The sequence below is a fragment of the Malaclemys terrapin genome, chromosome 5 (genome assembly GCF_027887155.1).
Source record: "Malaclemys terrapin pileata isolate rMalTer1 chromosome 5, rMalTer1.hap1, whole genome shotgun sequence".
NCBI classification, from domain to species: Eukaryota; Metazoa; Chordata; order Testudines; family Emydidae; genus Malaclemys; species Malaclemys terrapin.
Window position 1 is genome coordinate 88291866 of NC_071509.1, and position 21963 is coordinate 88313828.

General features: G+C 40.5%; 1 protein-coding gene across 5 annotated transcripts in view; it reads left to right on the top strand.

The window, feature by feature from the left end:
* ANAPC10 (anaphase promoting complex subunit 10) overlaps positions 1-21963 on the top strand; it is a 66169-nt gene that overhangs the window by 42647 nt on the left and 1559 nt on the right. Inside the window, exon 5 of one of the 5 annotated variants that reach the window (XR_008445032.1) lies at positions 5897-5997. The exons of the other annotated variants lie outside the window; for them this stretch is intronic. The gene's annotated coding sequence lies outside the window, so the exon portion shown is untranslated. The remainder of the gene's footprint in view (positions 1-5896; positions 5998-21963) is intronic. 5 annotated transcript variants of the gene reach the window in all.

The window sequence follows — 21963 nt, forward strand, 5'->3', positions numbered from 1 at the left end:
CCAATCTGTATTCCATTACCTGTCCTCCTTCCCCCCTGTTTTGGATCAAGACACTTGATTCATGATAGAGAAGGAACTGGAGAGTGCTGCGCGCGCGCGTGCACACACTCTCAGAGCAGAGGAGGGAAAGCGTGTCCATTGGTCCATGCCTATGCTACTTGTAAGAATGTTCTGGTCTCAAGTGCATGGAGTACATGCATACCCACAGTGGAATACAGATAGGAACCACACATCATGAAGAACTCCAGTTATGGAAGGTAGGTAACCTTTTCTTTACACCAGGGATGAATTTGTCCCATGTAGTTAAAATGTCTTTATTTTGGTTATGTATTTCTGTTATGTATCACCCTGTTTTGTTCTCTGTACTACTTCCTCCCTCCTCCCCTTATTCTCTGTATTTTCTTCTTGTGTATCTGCTACTCAGTTAAGGTATACATCTTCAGGGGCTTTATCTGTAGCTTTTAATCTTTTCTACTACATCCAAGAAGTTTTTGAGTCCTTGAAAGTGCCTCTCATTTAATTTCATCACTAAGATGGACCAAGAACATTTTAGTTTTTAGCTTTCCTTGACAATGTTGGCCACCTCCTGGCACTCCAAGAAAGACCAATAAATGCTTATGTATCCAAGCACCCACATACTTGAATCTTTTCCTATTAAATCTAAAGGAGCCAATCAATATTGTTTTAAAAAGCATTTAAAATTAATCTCCAATTATATTAGTATTGTGTCAAAATGTGAAAAAAATCACATTACCTTTGTACGTGACCAAAATAAACATGCTTAAATCCCCATGGACAGTCAGTGCTGTAATGTTTACCAGGGTAACTGGCTGCATTCAGTTGTGAGTTATGAAAGTGGCTGCTTGAATAGTCCACTGAGCTATCAGACAGAATGACCAATAGTTCACTGGATTAATTGACCCTGTCAGTATAATAGAAACACTTGCAAATAAAATTCCCCTGCCAACAAAGTTGCAAATGAAAACCCCAGAAGAAACTGTATATTCTCTAACTATCTTGTAATGCGATTATTCAATCAGCAAACATGGGGCAAAATCATTAACTGAGCAGGGTTTGTACACAGCAAAAATTTAAGTGATCTTTCTTGTAGCAAGGAAGTCATGTACATTCATAAAATCGTTAAATATCTCACTTTCCCCAGTCAGAGCTATATATCCTAACAATTGTAGTTAACATTGTGGCTCGAGTCCTCTTGTGTAATTTGGCTTGTTGGATTGCTTTTTATTGTAATGCACCCTTTTCTGACAAGACAAGAATTCTTGGCTGGGAATCACGGTGTGTTGTAATGAGGGTGGAGTATATTTGTCATTCTGCAGTGCTGACTATTTACATGAGTGTACCAATATCCAGAACCATACGTCCTATGTCAATATAATCCCCAGAATCCATTTGTATTGGATAGAAATAGAAAATAATCACAGTAAATACAGTACATCTACATTTCCTATCAAGAACATAATCTTGAGTATGACTTTTTATGACTGTTGATCATGTATTTTTCATTAAAATATCAGAAAGCCCAAAAACATTTCATCCCAGAAATAAGTCTTTAAAAATTAAATCTGTTTTATACAGATGCCACCTACGTTAGACTTTTGTCATTTTACGGAAGGTTGGTGAATGTCACATGGAAAGAAACAGCACCAGATATCTAAATAAGCTGTGGGAAACTGTGGAAGACATGTCAGACTTCATTGTATACTGTAAGACAGTGATAATTTGTTTGCCTGTGTAAAAACAAAACAGGCAAGATAGCATTTGTGAAACAGTTTGTAAAAGACTGTTTTAACTATTGAATAAACTTAACAGATGACAGTTTTAAAAACCCCCCGCAGATCTGTAAATGGGGGAAAAGATGGTATATTTCACCTAAAGTAAGAGACAATATGTAATAAGGGATTTTGTGGTTTTACAGCTCAATGCATGTGTTTGAAAGCTGTTCTCTCAGCAATGTGGGTGGCAGGTTATGCTACCATATAATGTATTGTAGTTGGCTCTCCACACTTGTCAGAGTTAGCGTTCAACCATTCGGAAAATTTTCCCATTGTTCTATCATGTGAACCAAGACTAGTGCTGAATTCCCAATAACCTACTGAAGGAATAAAGGTTTAATTAGAAAGTTTGAGATTTGATTACTTCTGTTATTGTTTTAAGGTAGCTATATAATTTAAGAATTCTATCTGTAAATGCAATCAATTTTCAGTCAAAAAGCTGAAAAAACAAACTTAGTGTAGTGCCGTCTCCAACAGTTTTTAGAGAAAATTTGTATACTCAATTCTGCCTTTCTTCAGCATTAACACTCTATTTCCATCTTAAACATGTTTGCTTTAGATGGATCATAGCTTTGGCAGCTACTTCATTTTTAGCAAATAATACTGTTTCTAGTAAGAGTTGCAAAAAAAAAAAAAACAACTTTGTGTGAGGTCCTTGTAAACTGAACCTTGGGAACATTATGTTATTTCTGTATTTTCCCTTCTTTTGTGCTGCTTCTCTGTTTGTGTCATGGTTATAAATTACATCATTTGAACTGGAGAATTAAAAACATTTTGTGATTCCCATAAATTTATAAAGAGAGGGGGTTTTATTTTGTGTTTTTTGTGGTTTTTTGTTTTGTTTTGTTTTTACCTGTTATTTCAGAAGCTGGCACATAGACAAATAAGCAGTTATGGTATTGAAATTCCATTGTGCCAGCACCTTCAGAGTATAATCCAAAAAAAACAGAAAAATTGCCTGCTGGGTTGTATGCAGTATGCTTGTGTGAACATCAGTGTCTGCTGTTCACACATCATTTTTTACTGAAAGTTCTTCTTGGAATAAAGGCTCTGTGTCTTTGCAGAGTGAAGTGGGATAGGATATATATTAGTCCCTGTGTCTTAAAAGTTGTAGGGATTTCTGGATTACAGTTTACTAGGGTAGGCTCACAAGATTCTTTCCACAGATTATCATTAACACTTCAAAAGTAAAGAAGTGAGTAGAGAGTTTTTTGTGTGATATAAATAAAAGTTGTATCAATTGTGATATAAATAAATATATTAGAAAAGGGCCAGATGTCCCTCACTTTTCTGCTTGAAAAGAGAACATGGAAGTGTGTGTATGTGGGGAGTGGGGCTGTGGGCATGTCAGGAAAAGAGAGATTTAAATATTAACTCTTACCAATTGAATATGTCAAATCTCATTTCAATTTTTTTAGGTAAAGTGTATCTTGGTAGATGATATTTTAAAATAACATGAATGCATCTGGTATTGCAACTGTTACTTGGTTCTTGCATTCAGGCTCAAATAGAATGGCTTCTATAATATTGTTTGGATCAGATCAACCCCAGATTTGGTCAGATCTGACCCAATTGTAGTTTCCAAGACACTTATAATAAAGTTTATTTTAAAATTGAAGCATTTTAGTCTTTGTGTATGCCTGTTTTCATTTTTGTGTTATTACATTCTTTAGCATATTGTTAGGGACATTGGCAGCCAAACTACTCAGTGCAGTATGTTGGCAGATTCTGGATTTCTGTTCAGGTTAATAAAATATCAAATAGAAAAACTGTCTCACAGGTAATTGAGAACACTAGGTTCAAGCTAGGTAAAGCAGATTTAACTTGCTGCTCAAGGTATTATAGTCAATCCATTTTTCTGACTGACTAAATGTTGCTGATGTCATCTTAGTAGTTTAGCTGCCAAAGTCAAATGATTGTATGCAGTGTTGTTGTAGCTGTGTTGGTCCCAGGATATTAGGACAAGTCTACACTACAAAATAAAGTTGACTTAAGTTACATGGATGTACAGCCACCTTAGTAATTAAATTGCTTTTGCATGTCGTTGCCAGGAGCGCTTGCACCGACTTAACTGTCAGTATGGGGGGCATTTTGGGACGGCTTCTGAAAAGAAGCAACAGTCGATGTATGCAACACTATTATATGTTCACAACCTCTTTAGCTATGTTGTTGACACCTGTACATGCATCTTAATGTTCTGTGGTAAGGTCCACAGATATATTAAAATGGGTACTTCAGACACCATGCAGATTGGGGGCAAAACCAGACCTGTAAGGTACTGGCAACAGAGGAAGGCAATTGGAAAAACTGCCTCCGGGGCAAGCAGCTCCTTCCCCATCTGCACTGGAGCAGTGATGCCAAATGGAAGCATGCCAAATGGGAAATCTCACTTTGATCCCTGTAGCGTCAGCAACTGCCATCTCTGACGCAAGCTCATAGGGACAAACTCCCAAAGGGGATATAAATATAATCAGCATTGGTTCCCCTGCTCAGCTTCAGTGAGTTCAGCATGGCAGCTAATCCTCAGTATCCAATTCCCCTGCTCACTTTCTCAGAGTGCAGAGTGGCACATTAACACAGAAAAAGCCAAACTAAAGACTAGTGCTGATTCCTCTGGGCGTGGTTACTCACCCATCCTAGGAATTCTTCCTCCTTTTAAGGAGGAAAGCCAGCTGTCCAAATCAGAGTTAAGAGGGTGGGGGGTGTCAGATATAGAAACAATAGACTTTGAGGCAGAGTAGTGTGTAACTGTGTTTAGGATGTCTGTGGCGGTCCTAGACAAGCTGTAGTGGTTTATCCCTTCTCTGGGAAGATGAGAGGAGTGGAGATTTCCTGCCTTCCCTAACAGACTAGGAAAGTATCTGCCTATCACTATCCCCTAATATCCAGTTTATTGTTCCCAGCTGCTGCTTAAGGTAGCCAAGCCTCACCATCAACTTCACTTCCTCCCTGCAGTGTCTGGCCATGAAGTGGCAACACAGCCCAGATGTGGCAGAAGAAGCAAGCAGTAAGGGGTCTCTTGGCCCACCGTTTACCTCTTTCTAGCTCCCCCGGCCTCCATGCTATAAGGACATAAAGTTTGTCAATGTCTACTAGTCCAGATTCAGCCTGGTGTCGCTACCAAACGTGATCATTACCTGTTAGGTTCACATCCTCTGGGGCTGTCTTCTTTGGTGGCCAGGGACTCAGGGTTTCTGTTGAGGGAGGGTTTTTTTTTAACCTGGAAGAGTGACTTCCTCACTATACAGGCCCTTCACAAGCAGCCAGGGCATGAAAGCCCTGTAAACATCAGCCTTATCACAAAAATAAATGTATGAAATATACTTCACACGGTCCATATGCTTTCACAAGCAGTGTTAGCATGAGTGGTCAGTATTGTAAGTATGGTCCTCTCAATATAAAAGAAGACTAAGGGTTTCTCCTCGAAAGTGTGTGACATAAATCTGTTTCATGTGGGTATATGGGGTCTTAGTATTGATATCAAAGGTGCAGGCAAATCACTTCCCAGCTCTCCCAGTGCTACAGGGAGAAACTTTATAAAAAGCAGAGGCTATTCAGAGTCCTCAGAAAAGTGGTTTTACAATCCTTGTTCCTGCCAGACATTGTAGAAGGGACTACAGGTCATATGGCATGTTGAAACAGTCCCTGAAGTACAAGATAGAAAATCACTTTGCAAGTGATAGCTGGAACCAAGCCAGAGTGCTGAGACAAGGTCAGTAGCTCAACCCTATCTGAAGTTGGACTCTCTTTCCCCTCCCCACCCCCAACTGGTGTCATGCTCTTTCAGTTTGGGAGCAAATGGCTACCAACAGATTTGATCAAAATGAGATCACTGGACATTATCCAGAGAGGATACTATATGGAGTTGTGCAAGGATCACAGGCACAGTTTTTGTCCCATTCCCAATCAGCTAATGGAAATAACAGGATATGAATTATCTACTTCAAATCAGAGCAATTTACCCTCTTTCCCATCAAAGATTGCTCTCTGTCCTATTTCTAGCATCAGAGAAGCAGTAACAAGCAGAGCACAGTTCCATCTGACACATCTAAATAGATTTCTAAAATAGGTTTATTTTTATATTCCCATTTATATTTCCACAGACTTGCTTTGCCTATGGATGGTAATGATCGGAGTTGGGGAAGTAGGGGGAATGCTACCATTTGATTTGACAAGTGTTCCCAGGATCTATTTCAGGATCACAGTAAGGAAATTCACTCTTGTCTCTTTCTGGAAAATTCTACTGTACACACAGCAAAAGAACCGAAACAAATACAGAACATAAGAACGGCCGTACTGGGTCAGACCAAAGGTCCATCTAGTCCAGAATCCTGTCTACCGACAGTGGCCAATTCCAGGTGCCCCAGAGGGTGTGAACCTAACAGGTAATGATCAAGTGATCTCTCTCCTGCCATCCGTCTCCACCCTCTGACAAACAGAGTCTAGGGACACCATTCGTTACCCATCCTGGCTAATAGCCATTAATGGACTTAAGCTCCATGAATTTATCCAGTTCTCTTTTAAATGCTGTTATAGTCCGAGCCTTCACAACCTCCTCAGGTAAGGCGTTCCACAAGTTGACTGTGAGCTGTGTGAAGAAGAACTTCCTTGTATTTGTTTTAAACCTGCTGCCTATTAATTTCATTTGGTGACCCCTAGTTCTTGTATTATGGGAATAAGTAAATAACTTTTCCTTATCTACTTTCTCCACATCACTCACGATTTTAAATACCTCTGTCATATCCCCCCTTAGTCTCCTCTTTTCAAAGCTGAAAAGTCCTAACCTCTTTAATCTCTCGTCATATGGGACCCGTTCCAAACCCCTAATCATTTTAGTTGCCCTTTTCTAGTGCCAGTATATCTTTTTTGAGATGAGGAGACCACATCTGTATGCAGTATTCAAGATGTGGGTGTACCATCGATTTATATAAGGGCAATAATATATTCTCCTTCTTATTCTCTATCCTCTTTTTAATGATTCCTAACATCCGGTTTGCTTTTTTGACCCCCTCTGCACACTGCGTGGACTTCTTCAGAGAACTAACCACAATGACTCCAAGATCTTTTTCCTGATTCGTTGTAGCTAAATTAGCTCCCATCATATTGTATGTATAGTTGCAGTTATTTTTTCCAATGTGCATTACTTTACATTTATCCACATTAACTTTCATTTTCCATTTTGTTGCCCAATCACTTAGTTTTGTGAGATCTTTTTGAAGTTCTTCAGTCTGCTTTGGTCTTAACTATCTTGAGCAGTTTAGTATCATCTGCGAACTTTGCCACCTCTCTTTTTACCCCTTTCTCCAGATCATTTATGAATAAGTTGAACAGGATTGGTCCTAGGACTGACCCTTGGGGAACACTACTAGTTACCCCCTCTCCATTCTGAGAATTTACCATTATGATATAGTTTCTGGAGTATCATGGATTTATGATAAGTATGGTGCCAAGACAGTCAATCATGGGCCTAGGCTGATGATGAATCATATTATATACAAGGTCTCATCTCAGAAGAATGTTAACAAAGGAGAAAGATGATTGTAACTGAAAACAGGTGATGTTACAGAAACAAAGTTTCAGTTTTTAGTGAATTCAGTTCAAGACAATTCGATCATCCAGAATAGAAATGGAAATTTACATCCAAAGAATCAGGTTTATTTTGTTAGGGGAAATTACCTGTGCTCTACAGTAGGAGAAATTATGCTTGTTCTTCAAAGTAAAGGTAACAGAATCTGTGACTTGGCAGAGGTATATAGAGTTTGAGCAAATGGAATTTAATCCTGTTGGGGGGGTTGCAGCATGATACCTCTGTGACCAGAGCATAGCCTCTCCATGGCCATTCTGCAGCGCACATGCAGGAGATCATGAACACTGGATTCAAGTAAATGCAGATTTAGTGCCACCTGCCTTGACCCACCTATAATTCCTCTTCTCCGCATCTGCTTATTCAGAGTTGGCATAGACCCTCCCTCCCTACAAGTAGTTTGGGTAGTTGCAGAGTTCATCAATCTTTCCAAACATCCCAGCTGAATCTTCATATCTCTGTCACCAGCAGCTGACTCCGTGTCTTTCATCTAGACATAAAAGATACTTTACTACTGGTGTAATCAGAACAACTCTAACTTCTGTGGAAATGCACCTGCTTATGCCAATAATGAATGTGGCTCAAGCTCTTTATGTAGTCATTTTTTGGGCTTTCATCTGGTAGGAGAAGTTGTGAAAAGCAATAAAGCTCCCAAGCAAACCCCCTTTAGAACAAGTGAAGCTCCTTTAGGAAATGTTAATCCTGTGTTTGCCCAGGGAATTAGAAATCCTTTGCTTCAGAATCAAGTTTTTGCAAAACAGAATGGCATATTGCCTCTACACTAGTAGGCTGGTTGACTTGGCAGCATTCAAATGTCACTTACTATAATTTAAAGAAATTTCACAAAATGCTTATAATTAAACTGGTCAGAAGTCTGACTGAATCCCAGCAAGATCATTCTAAAGCTTCATCCTTCCAGAAGAGAAAACTGAGTACCAAGTAGTTTGTGTGTGCATATCTTTTCGAAGAGGAAAAATATCAAGCTGCTTTCTATTCTGTATGGATCTCAAGCACAGTTAGTAAGAACAGAGGTTCACTCTGCTGTTCTAGTTCAGATCTTCCCCTTCTCTTGCCTGCTGAATTGTTGCTGCCTTCCACCCCAGAAGTGGCTGCATCATTTCAGTGATGCTCTGTGTTTTATTATTTGTGAAGCACTTTGGGATCCTTTTAAATGAAAGGTGCTATATAAATGAAGGTTCTATGTTCTCTCCACTTGTATTTTTTTAATTGATCTGCAGTAGGATTTAATTCAATGCTGCTAGATTTTTATGCACTAAAAAACCCTTTAATATTGCATAATTCAATATTTCAAATGTTCACGTTGTATAATTTAACCTTAGCTATGTCTAGACAGATTTCCTGGGTATGGCTAAACAATTTTGAAAGAAAATTATGAGCTGACTTTTTTTGCACTTTCATAAACAGAATGTTTCCATTATATATGTTAGAAACAGAACAAATGGAAATTGCAGACATAGGAAATAAAGTGCAGTTTTTTCAACAATTTTGCAAACCTTTACTTCAGAAAATAACAGAAAATATTGCTGGGAAATAACTTCTTATCTTGCAGTCTTTGGAAATGTGATGTGAATATTGCTAATGCATAGATTCCTAACTAGAACAGTAGCACCTGAAGCCTAAGGTTTTGCTGTCAGTCCTAGTTCCTGAGGTAAAGAACTTCCTATCCCAAGCATTCAAAAATGGTAAGTCAGACTCCTTTCCCCTCCCAAAAAATCATGATTGTTTAAAAAAAAAATCTCATTTTAAGACAAAAATCACATTTTGTTGAAAATCAATCACTAGATACATAAAAATAAAGGCTTCCCTATTTACTGCCCACAGGGACTCCACTTATCTTCCCCTATATTCTAGGGTGCATGCCATTCAGTTCCCCTCCATAACTAATCATGGAGGATAGGTAGCTACTCCAGTCCCATTCTTTCTCCATATCTCTTCACAGTCTTCTGTGAAGCCCACCCTCTTCCCTAGGCTTCAGAGCCTGAGCCGCAATTTCAAAGCACTGTCTGCAAAGTTATTTTTAAAGCACAAGTTCTACTAGCATAAGTCTGTTGACCCGGGCTGTGAATTTCACTTCCACAGGCTATGTAGACATACCCTAGTAGGCCACAATCTACCTGTGTGTACCATGCTTGTATACACACAGTATGTGGCAATATGTTATAGATGCCTGATGGCAGAGATTAAGTACATATTTTCTCTTTTTCCCCCAAAGTGGACCTGAATCATGCAGTATGAACTTGCTGCTAAGGTTGGAGATGAAAACAGCTTTCTTTTCCAATACAGACGCGTGTCTTTTCTAATCTGACCTACTACCCAACATGAGAAATAATGTAAAGAGGATTTGAATTTCCTGTGCAAAATGCAGGATGCTGCATCTGAGATTTTCAATGACATCTAAGAGATTTTAATATCCTAATCTCATTAATTTATTGGGAATTTGGAGTTCAGCTCCCTCAGGAAGCTTTGAAAATCCTGATCCACCTATTGATGTGTTGGCTTCTAATGCTGTATACTAAGGAAATGTTCAGTATTTAAAACATTCAAGTGTGGGACGAGAAGTGGGTGGCTTATTGGAATGAACTATGCAAATTAGAATATTGAAGTTATTAGATTATATTTTTATATCTGTCTCCACATCTCTGTCCCTTAATTGGGCAAAAGTGACCTGAGAATACTCAAGGAAATACTTCTTTAAAACATATTTGGCATGTTTACACACCTACTTTCTAGATAAATAAACTCTTAAAGTTGGGATAAAGTCCTACACATCCACTGACATAACATATATGTCAGCATCTCTTGGCAGGTCATGAATATTGCTTCCTGAACTCTCCAGATGAGAGAACCACAAAGCTAGGAGATTTTACAGAGTGAGCTTTAAAGGAGTTTTCAGAATGGCCACCCAGGAAAGTTCCACTCTGAGTTGATGTCAGAATTCTGCTTCTTATGCACTCTCTTCAGAGACCTTGTTGTAATCTTGATTTATGGCACACAGTCAGCACTACTACGACAGATTTTTGTTGCTCAGTCTGGTAACTAACTGTTCCCCTGGTGCTTGTGAGGTCTTTTTTCAGATGGCTGTCAATTTCATAATTTTAAAAGATAGTCCATAGTGAGGTGACTTGTGATGCTATTTTAAGTTATACAAAATGTGTTGTGGCTGCCAACTTTTGTTTTTTTCCCCCCCTTTACAAAAGGCTGTCTCCTAAAAATGCATGCAATACTGTTTTTATAGTAATTGTTTCATTTTTTGCAAAAATCTGTCACTTTTTTTCATTTGTTACCATGTATAATGGTGAAATAATACTAAATTCAGTTTGCTAGTAGTCTTTTAAAAAATTGTCAAAATATATTTTGTTAGATTGCATATTTTTCTCTTTTTTATTATTATAGGCTATACTTTGAGGAACGGGCATAAAATCTTGTTGCACTAGTTCTCACCCCTACCTTTCTCTTTCCCCCTAAGAAGCTAAAAGCACATGAAATAAACCATAGCTTGATAGTGTACTCTTATATATTACCTTCTGACATGGCCTCTTTGTACACATGAAAATCACTTGCTTCTGCTTTGAGTATGTCTCTGCTTAGATCCTATGGTAGGTGTGCATGTGCCTCATGCATGTAAGATCATAGTCTTTTGAATAGTAATGTTTGTTGGGGCCATGCCTGCATCCTGTGTCTCCTCATGTTCCTGTGCCATTTTATCAAGTGTGGAAATGAGCAAGAACCCAGCAAGTGTCCGGCCTACTACTTTAATTGTTTTCAAATAATTTAGTGAAGAAATCTCACATCCATCTCTTCCCCCCCCTCCTTTACCAAATTTTATGTTCCACACCAACCCCCAACCCCTCCCCTCCCGAAAAGTGGAAGACTCTCCAATACACTCCATTACAATGGAGCGAAGCACTTCACACCAACCACCACACTTCATGTTGAGCTCAAAAGCATCAGGGTTCAAACATTACCAGTCATGTGATGGGCTGATCCCCCTAACTGATGGACAAAGCTTGATGCCTCTTCCTCTTGGAGGAGAGCCAGAACCCAGGGTGCTTGGTATGCTGGTTGTTTTTCTGAAGGACCTGCACGTTTAGGGATGCTGCTTGGCTCAGTTTACATCTCCTTGAATTATCCATGCAGGTCACTTCAGATTCAGAGGAAACAATCACCATCAAAGCAGAGACAAAAGAGTCAGCATTGCTCCATGACTCCCCTGAGCAGGCAGCATGCACTAGGATTATGTAGTGAAAAGAAGGCAGCAAAGAAGCTGCCCTGGACACAGAAAAGTGACGCTGGGAGGCAGAGCCAGACTGAGTATGAACATAGCTCCTAACACTACACAGGATCATCCTAAAAGGACATAAAACATCACTCCTCCAAAAACACAGCTTCCACATCCTCTGCCAAAATGGGATTGGCACAGGAGAAAGGAGTTCCAGCACCAGTACTGCTGTAAATGGTAGAATTGGTCGAGAACCTGGGATATGTCCTCCCAGAGTCATCAGTGTCCCCTTCAGGGACATCCTCCTCACTGAAGTGGCAACCAGAACCAGTACAGAGGCCATGTCATTCAATCACACCACTATTTGAAGAGATCTGCTCCTCTTCACCCTTGCCAGGCTACTCGTTTTTACCTGCGGCAACTAGGGGTGCTTCAGAGAATGACCCCAAGAATGGTACAAGAGGGCTCTCACTAAGAGCTCTGCCCCAGGTGAGGCATAAATGGCACTGGGACAGCCTACCTCAGACCAGTATCCCTACAGCTTGCCATCTTGGTCTTATTGGAGACCACCGTCACAGGTGTCCCAGAGAAGATGCCCCTCTTCTGCATTCAGGAAGATGATGAAATCCCACTCTCCAGTGCGGTTGTTAGGCAGGTCATCAACACCAGAGCCTGACATTAGGCCCCACATCTGGAGGTAGTGGAGGAACAACTGCTGTTTCCACTGATGGACTAGTCTTCATTACCCAATGAGGCAAGTGACACTAGCCCCATCTCCAGTGATTGATGACTTCAAGGTGTTCCATGATCTCCTATCCCACATTGTAGAGACCCTGGATGTTGAAACCATAGCCATACAGGAGAAGTCCCGCAAGCTTTTTTATATACTAAGTTCTACGACTCCAGCCAGAATTGATCCCCCCCCCCCCCCCACAATCCATGAGGGCATACTGGAGCAGTTTCTTCCACATCTCAATGAATAGGGGAAAAGATACCAAGTGCCCCCACAGGGCTTTGATCATTTCTGCACGCGCACACGCGCACACACACACACACTCCAAATCCATGGTCCCTGGTGGTATCAGCAGTGCAGGAGAAATCCAGGTCCAGGGTCTTTCTCTCCTCGAAAAAGGTCACAAGACCAGAGGGTCACTAGAATAGCATTTTAGCCAGCCATAATTGCAGCCAACATGGCAGCAAGGTCAATGGTCGTGGCTCTCATTTTGAGATGGTCCCCTTGGCTTTTAGTGCCCAGAATACCAAAAGAAGTGCAAGCCACCATCAAGGACCTGCCCTTCAAAGGGATAGAACTATTTAGCAAAAGAAGGGATGAAAAGCTCTATTTCCTGAAAAATTCATCGGCTACAGTTGCCAGGGATTTATGCACCAGAACCCTACAGAAAGCAATGTAAGTACCAGTCCTCGCAGAGGACACTGTTCTACCATTAGGGTCAACAACATGAGTACCTGCCAAGGAAAAGATCCCAGGATCCCAAGAGAGTCCCATTGTTGGCCTTCATTGCTCACCCAGTGGCATCAGAGTAAAGGTCTTGGTCCACTATCGCATTGGACAAGTGGATGTTAGACATCATCGCCTGTGTTTACCTTATCACCTACCCAACCCACTTCCCTATCCCTCTTGAGGAACTTTTTCCATGAGACTCTGTTACAAAAAGTGGCCTCGTGGCTTTTTGCAGGAGCCATAGAGGAGGCTACTTCGGAGTACATGGGGAGAAGAGGTTGTACTCCCCATACTTCCTCATCCAAAGGAAAAAGGGAGCCTTTGTTCAGTTTCCTCAGGTCTAGAATATGACAAATACATTCAGCGTCTCAAGATTCAGGATGATAATGCTTACCTCCCTCAATCCATCTCTGCAGGCCTAAAACTGGTTCATTGCTCTCAGCTTACAGGATGCGTACTTCCATATAGTCATCCACATGACCCACAAGAAGTGTCTGAGATTCACAGTGGGGCCAACTCACTATCAGTACAAGATACTGCCTTTCAGATTCTCTATGGTAATGAGTCTTCACAAAATGCAGTGTGCTAGTGGCTCACCTGAGAACATAGGGCCTTAAAGTTAACCCTTATCTGGACGACTGACTAATCAGATACAGCTCTCAGCAGAAGACGGTGGAATATATTTACTGTATTCGCCCAGCTGGGCCTCTAGTGAACTACAAAAATAGTCTTTCATCCCATCACAAACACTAGTGCTCATAGGAGCTACAATAAATTCCAGGTTGGAGAGCGCATACCTACACGAGGACAGCTTCTGCTCAACTTAAAATCAAACCTGGCTACGACTGTATGGATTTGCCTCAGAGTATTAGGCCATATGTCTGCATACACGTACATGAGGCTACTTGCAAGACTTCTCCTGGCTCAGGTCAGTCTACCCTCTGGTAAGCTGCCAGAGGACAGGAAGGTCTCTGTTCCATTTCATATCCTCTCAGAACTGACATTGTGAGTAGAACATCCAAGGAGGTACCATTCTCAGTCCCTCCCCCAACAAGAACTTAAATCACAGAGATGTGTCAGATACAGGGTCGGGAGCCCATCTGGACCACCTACAAATGCAAGGGACATAGTCTCTGGAAGTCATAGGATTTAACATAAATGTCATAGAACTCAGAGCCATCAGACTATCCTGTATGACATTCTACAGTGCAGATCCTGATGAACAAAACGTCTGTGATTCATTATATAAGCAAGCAAGGAGGTGCCTGCTCATTTCCCCCCTGTATGGAGGCCATCAAAATTTGGACATGGTGCAACCAGCACAGGATAAGCCTCTTCATTTTCTGAGAGTCAGCAACAACCCCGTGGACTTCCTGAGCAGATAATCTGTGACCAGTCATGAATGGTTCCTGTGGAGGTTCATCATCGAGTTGATATTTCATTGTTGAGGGATTTGGGTGATAGACCTGTTTATTATCAAGGACAATGCCTGATGTCAGAACTTTTGTTCCAGAAGGGCCAGGAGTGTGGGATTGCTACCAGACACTTTCCTTTTGCAGTGAAATCAAGACCCTCTTTACTTCTTTCAACCAATTCTTCTGATCCCCAGTGTGATATCCAAAATCAAATGAGACAGAGCCATGATCATTCTTATAGCTCTTTACTGGCCAAGGCAATTTTGACTGACACACTTGTCGTAGATATCTATTCATATACCTACTCAGCTCCCAGACTGCCTGAACCTGATTTCACAGCACCACAATCAGATTACTTCTTCCATATCCAAAATTCCTGAATCTGACAGCCTGGATGTTGGCTGGTTAAGTACCACGGACAGGGACTGTTCCAGACAAGTCCAGGAGATCCTGATACAGAGCTGGAAGGTATCCATTAGAAAGACTTATTTGTCTAAATGGAAGAGGTTCTATCATAGTAGTCCAGCATAACTGAACCCTATGCAGACTTAAGATCCTTGACTACTTCCTGCATTTGAAATACATTGGCCTTTCATTCAACTCCATTAAGGTCCACCTCACAGCAATCTCTGCATGTCATCCACCTGTTCAGTTATGCTCCATCTTCTCCCACCTGATAGTGTTGAAGTTCCTTAAAGATCTGTGTCATACTTAACCAGCAGTCAGAGAACCTGCTTCTGCCTGGGACCTCAGCATTGTCCTCTTGAGACTCCTGAGGTCTCCCTTTGAGCCTTTTTCAGAATACTCCCTACTTCACCTCACTTTGAAGACTGTCTTCCTAGTTGCTATCTCTTTGGCTGAGAAAGAGAGAGAGTGAGTTCCAAGCACTTATAGATCACCCTCCCTACATGATGTTTCATAGGGACAAAGTGGTGGTGAAATCTCACCCTAAATTAATCCCCAAGCCGATCTCACAGTTCCATCTGAATCAATCAGTTAACCTGCCTGTTGTCTTCCCAAGGCCCCACACTATGTCAGGAGAGAAGTTACGTACACTGGACATTTGCAGAACTTTACTTTACTATAGTGACAGAACCAAACTGTTCAGGTTGTCTCTCCAGTATTTCTGACTATAACTGGGAGTTCTGAAGGTCAGACCATCTCATCACAATGTGTCTCGTTACAAGTTGGCCGGTGTACCTCTCCCACTGAACATCAAGGCTTGCTGCACCAGAGCTCAAGCAACATCCTCTGACTGCTTCAGAAATGTGCCAATTTCCTTGAGCTGCAAGACAGTGACATGGAGTAACCCACTAACATTTGCATTATACAATGGACTTGGCATCTGCCCTGGCTGCTAAATTTGGGAGAGCAGTATTATAATCTCTGTTTGACTGATGCAGCTGATACTCCTCATCCCACTGTTCAGAAGGGGTACTGTTTTACCAGTCACTGCAGTGGGGATTCACATGACACATACTCAAAGAAGGAAGAGTTGTTACTTACTCCACAGTAATTGTGGTTCTTCCAGATGTTGGAGTTAGTATATATGTATCCCACAAAGTGCCTTCATCCTTATTTTTCAGACTCTCCAGCTAACAAGGGAGCCCATCACCTTTTATGCATGTACAAAAGAGCATGAGGAACCAGAGGGCATGTGTGCAAACCTGACAGACTCTGCAATTCAAAAATATCCAATTTCACGTGCATGAAGTGCATGCATGTCTATACTGGAATCCACACTAACAGTATCTCCACGAACCACAATTACTGTCCTGTAAGTAACTGTTCTTAATGCAATTTTCTCTCTATTACAGCTTAAGCACACAAATTATATGACTTACATGTGCAAAATTCACTTGGAAGCTTATTTAGTGATGCCTCTATAGGGAGTTTATATAACTATCTTTGTTCCCGAGCTTACACTATCCTGATTCAATTTCTTTGTACCATTCATGGAGTATTGATCCATAAAGCCCTGTATGGTTCGAATCCTGTTTACTTTAGAGACTGTTGCTGTCCTGCTATAACCAGTCAGAGGGTGGTTTAAAGAACCAGATCCTCAGCTGAAGTAAATCATTACTGACTTAATGGAAACTGTCATTTTACACCAGTTGAGAATCTGGCTCAGAATCTTTAGACGTGTCTGCCTCGTGGCTGAGGGTTCACAGTGAAAGGCCCTCAAGTCTGGAATGAGCTTTGTCCTCTGCTCTGACTGAACTAGAGATGTTGATCTTCTGGGCATGTAACAAGGAATGTCTAATTTCCTGAGATTTTTTTCTGACTGGGGTGGAGATGAGTGAGAAGTTGTGGAAGTCTTTGTTTTAGTGAGCTAAGAAGCGTCTTATACATTGATACTGAGTCAGTCTGCATGCAGTTTTTTAAATGCACTGTACAGGTACACTGTGTACTTGCACTGCACTACATTTACTTCTTTATAAGTGGTTCTGAGCTATTACTGTTTGTGTGGGGAAGTGATAGGGGCAAAAATTCTGCAAGTGATTTGCATGCCCAAAGTTACAGAAACAGTATGTACAAGCTGTTTGGCATTTTGAATATCTTCTCCATAATATAAGCACATTTTTGAGTCCACTTTAATTGTAAGATAAAGTCTCCTTGGTCTAGTTAACCTTCATACCTCTTTGGCCTTGTGTTCATTATTTTTGTGCCAAATATGTTACAGTATGTTATATCAGTCAACTTCATTGACCAGTTGCCATTCTGTTTATATATTTTGTCATTATTTATTCCAATTAGATATAACTTTTTGGTAGATAGGCACTGGTGCTTCTTGGCAGTGCTTTAACCTGCATTTGAATAGTCTGTGGTTTGAAGGAAGAGACAGTCATTAGAAATTTTCATCAAGAATGCTTTTTCTTCATTCTTTCAGCCTTCTTACTTCTCCAGCATGTTCTGTTTTCTTCACCTCTTCTTTTTTTCTACTCTTCTGAAGTTGTTCAAATCTGTTTGTTTTTTTTAAATCTGGCACTTTTGTTTTCAGTTTTTAGTGCCGCTAATGTAGGTTCTTTTTCAACTGCTGCTAAAGACACTACTGAAACTTCTTTGGAACAGGACTGCTTTCCCCATGACTCTTCAGGAACTCTGGCCTGAGTGAATAGAAAGCTCCTCTGACCTAATGGACTGAAGTGAGATGTCTTGATCATTTTAAGGGAGGTGACTGATGATGACCACAAAGTCACCTCCTTAGGTGGTCGTTGCTTCACTAGAGCAAAAGAGCTTGCTTTTCACAGTAGGCTCTTTGACTGACTATGATTCTGTGTTGCTTGTTAAGTTGCTCTTGTGGTGTCCCTCCTTTGACTCACTTGGAACTTCTGAAGTTTCTCTTGGATCTGCTTCACTGTTTGCTGGAACTGGTGCATCATTGCTGTTAACTGGTTCTCTTCCTTCCTAAGTGAAGAGATGGCTGAAGCCCAGAATCTGCTACTTCATGTGCTGACAGTTCCAGTACTGGAATTATGCAGAAGCCTGCTGAAGTTAAACCCTGGTAGCTACATTGTGGTGCATGGCAGTTAATGGGGGGTGGGGGAGGAAATCACCTTTTTTGGAACTGGGCTCTTTTTATTCTGCCACTTATTATGGAGAGCTATATGCACTGTAACATAAAATCACAGATAAAGAGAAAAGGAATTTTTTCCATATTTGATCACTGTCATATTTGAGAGATTCTGTACATTGATAAATACCTTATATTTCCGACAGTAGGATTATTTATTATTTCCTTTTTTTTTTTGGGGGGGGGGGGGGGGGAAGAATGCTTTATTGATTGAGAACACCTGCTACTTTGAAGAGCTTGGATTTTTTTAAAAGTTCCCTGGAAGCAATAGCATATAAAAAGGCAAGATCAATTAATATAGATCACTCTAACAGCTACATCTAATTTTAAAGATTGGTAAATCAGTAAAATAGTGCAAGTGTCAGAATATAATAAAGAAGCTGCCATTTAGGAAGCTGCCATTTTGACAGCTTTATGAAGCAGATTATTGAAAGCAAAATCAAGTCTCTCTCAGAAAAATTGAACAAAGTTTCAAAGTTGTTTTTAAGGTACCCATAGTGTCATGTCTGTGTTACTTTGATAAAGCATAAAATCACTCTAGAATGCTTATAGCATCCAGTTTGTGTCTCAGTACCTGAAAAGTGTGGTTACCACAGCTGTTATGTGTGCTGTTGACACTCTTAATAGAAATGGAAGGGGTCCACAAATGGAAACAGGAATAGTTCAGTGGCTCAAGGATATTAATTACCCAAAATAAGGTAAACAAATAGATGGTACACCAGAAAAGAGGAAGCAAATGTAGCAATTTCATTGATGCAACATTGGCAGTGAGATAATTTTCTTCCCTTTTCCTAGTGTTTAAGTTAAATAGGGGTCAAGTACAAAAGAAGGGGTTCACTTACCTAGGATCCCCTGTAGTTCATAGGCATTTTGCCTGAGAAAGGACTGTGCGATGGGATCTATAGGATGAAAATAACCCTGGTACAGACTACTGTTATAAGGTATGCTCTGTACTGCTTGAGCCCTGAACTGTGATTGTGACAGGGGTGCAGTTGCTACAAGAATGGAGTTGGGACTTGTGCAGTGTCTTTAACAAGTCAACACAAAGGGAGGGAGGTTTGGGAACAAGGTAGGAAGGAAGTATGGGATCAATGACTGTGCAAATCCAATGGCACTAATGTTTGCAGTGGTGGCTGCTGTGCCAGTTCAGTGCTGGAGTAGTGACCATGGAGGGGCTGTGTTGTAGCCTACAAATCTCTCTCTGGGATGGGAGTTGGATTCCATCCGGCCCCTGCCCTAATTTAGTGTGTTACACACATCAGAGTAATTGGGAATTGGATAATTGTCACCCAAAGAAACTAGCTAATAGGTCAAATAAGTCACAACAGGAAGCAGTAAAACAGCTTAATCCCATGTGTTGGAACCAGTTGAGATGGAAATATCTGTAGCACTCTTTTGAAATTTTTTTGGCCACAAAATCTGACCAAAGAGTAACTCCTCTTTGTCCGTACCAGTTGGCATGCTGCTTCTTGTTGACAGCTTCCATTTGCCCTTCCCTAATTCTTCTTCCACTGTCATCTCCTCTCCACTTCACACTCTACCTGCTCAGCTCTTCCTCAATTTCCAGTTGCTCAAGGACTCCCTTTTCTCTCTGACTCCATTCCCAAATTAAACAAAGTAAATTTGGAATTAAGAGGTTAACGTCAATAGGTTTAATTAAGTGGTGTTGTCTCTGGAGGAAAAATTATTGTAGTAATACTCTTCTTAAATCAAAGAGATTAATATAGGTTGGATTTTTTAGCGCAGAAGGAGGTCAGCAAAGCCAATATAGAACACATTGCCCTTAGAATATTACATCTAATCATCTTTGTAGAATTTAAACTTAAACATTTAACAGTATATTGGGCCTAATTCTGCAGAACCTCACACACATTTAATCATCACTTACACCAGTTCCAGCTGGGTGGAGAACAGCAATAAATTACAGTGGTAGCATTTCAGAAACATTTTGACACAATTATAAATAACTATGGAATGTGCAAGACAGTGAAGAATCAGGTTAATTAGGTTTTGGAAAATACAATTTCATTGTCCAGTTTGTGTTTTGATTTGCAAATATAAAATTATATCATGGATTAGTGTAGTGTGAGAGTACATAAGAATGGCCATACTGGGTCAGACCAAAGGACCATCTAGCCCAGTATCCTGTCATCCGACAGTGGCCAATGCGAGGTGCCCCGGAGGGAATGAACAGAACAGATAATCATCAAGTGATCCATCCCCTGACGCCCATTCCCAGATTCAGGCAAACCAGAGGCTAGGGACACCATTCCTACCCAGCCTGGCTAATAGCTATTAATGGGACCTATCCTCCATGAATTTATCTAAGTTCTTTTTTGAACCCTGTTGTTGTCTTGGCCTTCACAACATCCTCTGGCAAGGAGTTACACAGGTTGACTGTGTTGTGTGAAAAAATACTTCCTATTTGTTTTAAACCTGCTGCCTATTAATTTCATTTGGTGACCCCTAGTTCTTGTGTTATGAGAAGGAGTAAATAATACTTCCTTATTTACTTTCTCCACACAAGTCATGATTGTATAGACCTCTATCATGTACCCCGTTAGTCGTCTTTTTTCCAAACTGAATAGTCCCAGTCTTATTAATCTCTCCTCGTATGGCAGATGCTCCATACCCCTAATAATTTTTTGTTGCCCTTTTCTAAACCATTTCCAATTCCAATATATCTTTTTTGAGATGGGGCGACCCATCTACATGCAGTATTCAAGATGTGGGTGTACCATGGATTTATATAGAGGAAATATGATATTTTCTGTCTTACTATCTATCCCTTTCTTAATGATTACCAACATTCTGTTCGCTTTTTGACTGCTGCTGCACATTGAGTGGATGTTTTCAGAGAACTATTCACAATGACTCCAAGATTTTTCTTGAGTCATTACAGCTAATTTCATTTTATATGTATAGTTGGGATTATGTTTTCCAATGTGCATTATTTTGCATTTATCAACATTGAATTTCATCTGCCATTTTGTTGCCCAGTCACCCAATTTTGAGAGATCCTTTTGTAGCTCTTCGCAGTCTGCCTGAGACTTAACTATCTTGAGTAGTTTTGTATCATCTGCAAATTTGCCACCTCACTGTTTACCCCTTTTTCCAGATCATTTATGAATATGTTGAATAGGACTGGGCCCAGTACAGACCTCTGGGGGACACCACTATTTACCTCTCTCCATTCTGAAAACTGACCATTTATTCCTACCCTTTGTTTCCTATCTTTTAACCAGTTACCCATCCATGAGAGGACCTTCCCTCTTATCCCATGACTGCTTACTTTGCTTAATAGTCTTTGGTGAGGAACCTTGAACAAGGCTTTCTGAAAATCCCAAATACACTGTATCCACTGATTTCCCCTTGTCCACATGCTTCTTGTCCCCCTCGCAGAATTCTAGTAGATTGGTGAGGCATGATTTCCCTTTACAAAAACCATGTTGACTATTTCCCAACAAATTATGTTAATCTCTGTGTCTGACAATTTTGTTCTTTACTATCATTTCAACCAGTTTGCCCAGTACTGAAGTTAGGCTTACTGGACTGTAATTGCAGGGATCAACTCTGGAGCTCTTTTTAAAAATTGGCGTCACATTAGCTATCCTCCAGTCATTTGGTACAGAAGCTGATTTAAATGATATGTTACAGACTACAGTTAGTAATCCTGCAATTTCACATTTGAGTTCTTCAGAACTCTTGGGTGAATACATTCTGGTTCTGGTGACCTATTAGTGTTTAGTTTATCAATTTCTTCCAAAACCCTTTAATGACATCTCAATCTGGAACAGTTCCTCAGATTTATCAGTTGAGGTGTGAACACCAAGGGAGGAGAAACTGCTTCTGTAGTTGGATAGCCATTCACAGTCTTTGTTTAATCCTAACCTCG